This window comes from Acyrthosiphon pisum, unplaced genomic scaffold (assembly GCF_005508785.2).
Source record: "Acyrthosiphon pisum isolate AL4f unplaced genomic scaffold, pea_aphid_22Mar2018_4r6ur Scaffold_21869;HRSCAF=25119, whole genome shotgun sequence".
Lineage (NCBI taxonomy): Eukaryota > Metazoa > Arthropoda > Insecta > Hemiptera > Aphididae > Acyrthosiphon > Acyrthosiphon pisum.
Genome location: NW_021771380.1, coordinates 24,033 through 27,177, shown reverse-complemented (window position 1 = coordinate 27,177; position 3,145 = coordinate 24,033).

Sequence of the window (3,145 nt, the reverse complement as noted above, 5' to 3'; positions counted from 1 at the left end):
TTTTGTTAGAAATCAATAATCATGTGAGCATGCAATTCAAAATGCAATTATGAATTAACATTTTAATATTATAATAAAGAATAATTGTTCACCGTATTCCAACAAACCGGGTTGTAGCAACCACTATACTAAATTATCTTTAATGTTCTTACTTTTTTAAAGCTCTTTAAATGTAAATATGTGTTTAAATTAAATATTCAAATTTTTTACATTTAATTAAGTTTTGTAACTATTTTTATTTTTGGAAAATCAATACAAAAATATTTTTTAGAAAAAAAACCTTTCCATGTAATATAATTAATAATTAGTATCATGATGAATTCCCATGACTATACAGGGTGATTTTTTAAACATGCTCTCCCCTTTATATCGTTTAATAATATATTTATTCAAAATCTGATTTCAAGAATATATTGCATCAAATACCTGATATTTTTTGTATTATTTAAGGAGTGTCCTGTGATAATACAAACATATATTTTCATATGAGAACTACCTTTTTAGTGCAAATTATTTGGCTGGTAATTTTCTTAACATTTTTTTTTTATCTAAATCAAAATTTTAATCCGTAGTTTATGGGTTATTAAAATGTTTATTTTATACTATAAAGATAATATTTCTTAAATATAGTTTTATAAAAATATAAACTATATGTAATATTGGTGTAATTTTTGTAATATATCTATAATAATTTTCTATAATTTATCCATTAGTAATCATGTCATACTTTATTTCAGGGAAATTAACTTACATTGAAAATCAGTTTTCAGTTGAGTTTAATCAAGTACGGAATAATCTCACGGTAAATGGTTATTAAACTTGTTTTAATTGATTTAAAATATAATGTAAATTATTAATTTTATTAGGTTAGAGATGGCATATCCAGATCACAACGAGTTTTAGCCACTCATCTAATTGCACAAAATGTCCAGCTCCTTAATGAAGAACAGGACCTCTTGATGTTTTTGCGAAGCACCGGTCACCAAAATGATGGATATGTCCAAAGGGAAATTGGACCATATGCGCGGTCATGAAGAAAGCCTTTCTACTATAATGTATTAATGTTATCAATCTTAATGTAATATATATATAGGTTATAATTATTAATTTTTTATTTAAATTATTTAAACTTAGTCATATTTTTAATTGTTATATAATGATATATAGGTGTTGTATTTTCCTCATAATGTTACCACAGTGGTATTATGTATTATGTAATAGGTATTTATTTTTATTTTATATTTAATCATACTTTGTTTCAAATTTTTACCTTAAACTACTTTTCTAATTGTTATTTAATTTAATGTATTTTATTTTCCTTGTACTGTTACCTAGGGTGGTTATAGAAATTAAGTACCTATTATGTTTTTTTTTATTATTTTATATTAAATCATAGTTTGTTTCAAATATTTTCAAATTGTTACATTAAACTATTTTTCTAATTGTTATTTAATTTAATGTATTTTATTTTCCTTGTACTGTTACCTAGGGTGGTTATAGAAATTAAGTACCTATTATGTTTTTTTTTATTATTTTATATTAAATCATAGTTTGTTTCAAATATTTTCAAATTGTTACATTAAACTATTTTTCTAATTGTTATTTAGTTTCATGTATTTTATTTTCCTTGAACTGTTACCTAGGGTGGTTATAGAAATTAAGTACCTATTATGTTTTTTTTAAGTATTTCATATTAAAACTATTCTAATTTAAAATGTCCATATTGTTATTTGTTATTAAGTAATATATCTTACTTGTTATTCAAAAGCTGTTATATTTATTTTCTTATTTATACTAAAATCACCTTATTTATATTTTCTTTTATCTATCCTGTTCGGTTTTAGCTTCTTATATTATGTATATTATATTAAAAGTTTATAGTAATTAATTATATACTATTTAGGGAACTCATCACATTCAATACAAGGTTAGCTTATAGTAGGTGAGCAGACAATTATTATTTTATACTAAATAACTTAATGTAAAATTTTTTTGTTTAAAAAATTAATAAATAACAAATCTATTAGTTAATCGATGTATTGTTTTTCAATATAGGTAACTAATTATTTTACATTTATTATTAGTATTCAAATACCTACTTGGTATGAAATGTTTAAAAACTAGATCAAACTGTTCAATTACCTACTGGTATTTTAATACTTTTTAAAATAAATACATTTTGTTGAAATGTGTTTAAATCAGTATTCTATCCATATTTGGAGAATTAATTAGTAAAACTGAATTGATGAATTACAAATGAAGTTAAACTAGTCCTTAACTGTTAAATAACTAAACTGGTTACCCTATATTATTATGGCTAGTATGAATATTTATTAAATACTTATACAACATGTACCTTATAGTCTTAACATCAACTTCTTCAATATTGGTCGTAAACATGTATTGACTATAGACTTGAAATCTTCAAGATTCAACGCAGTACCGCTTAAATATGAAATGTAGACTTTAAAAAAAGTAGCATATTGAACTTACAATAAGAAAATTGAAAAAATAAAAATTCCCGCCAATTTTCAATAAATAATCATTTATAAGTTGTAGATGACGTTCACATACGATAATATTATACTTTTAAGTTCCCAAACGTTTCGGTTGAGGCCCTTCTAAAACGTACTTCCGGAGTCGGGGGGCCTCGAACCCCCCTCCCCAGGTGTATTTTGAAAATGCTTAGTTTTTGTGCGACGTTTCTAAAACTCGAGAATTGTATAGTTTGGAGGTCGGTGATCAAATTCGGCATCTTGTGTCGAGACCATAGAAGCCGTTTTTCTCCGTCTTTTGGGGCTTTGAAAGTTGAAAATTTACATTTTTCGGGGTTTTCGGTACGGACACTTAGATTTTGGGCGCAGCGACCGTTTTGGTAGTCGGATATTATAGAGGACTTTGCGCCGTATCGATAGGTACCAATATCGAGGTTATCACACTTTTGGTTCGGGAGTTATGATTTTTCGTGTGTTTTTTGTACTTAGAAAATTACGTAGTTACATGGATTATGGATTTTGAGTTTTCGTTTGATCACTACGAAACTCAAGATTCTGATCTTTTGGTGTACGACGATTCAAAAGGCTCTATAGTCGAAACACGTACGACCATTATTTCACCCGTAATCGGAGTAGCAAAAAGTTTAAAA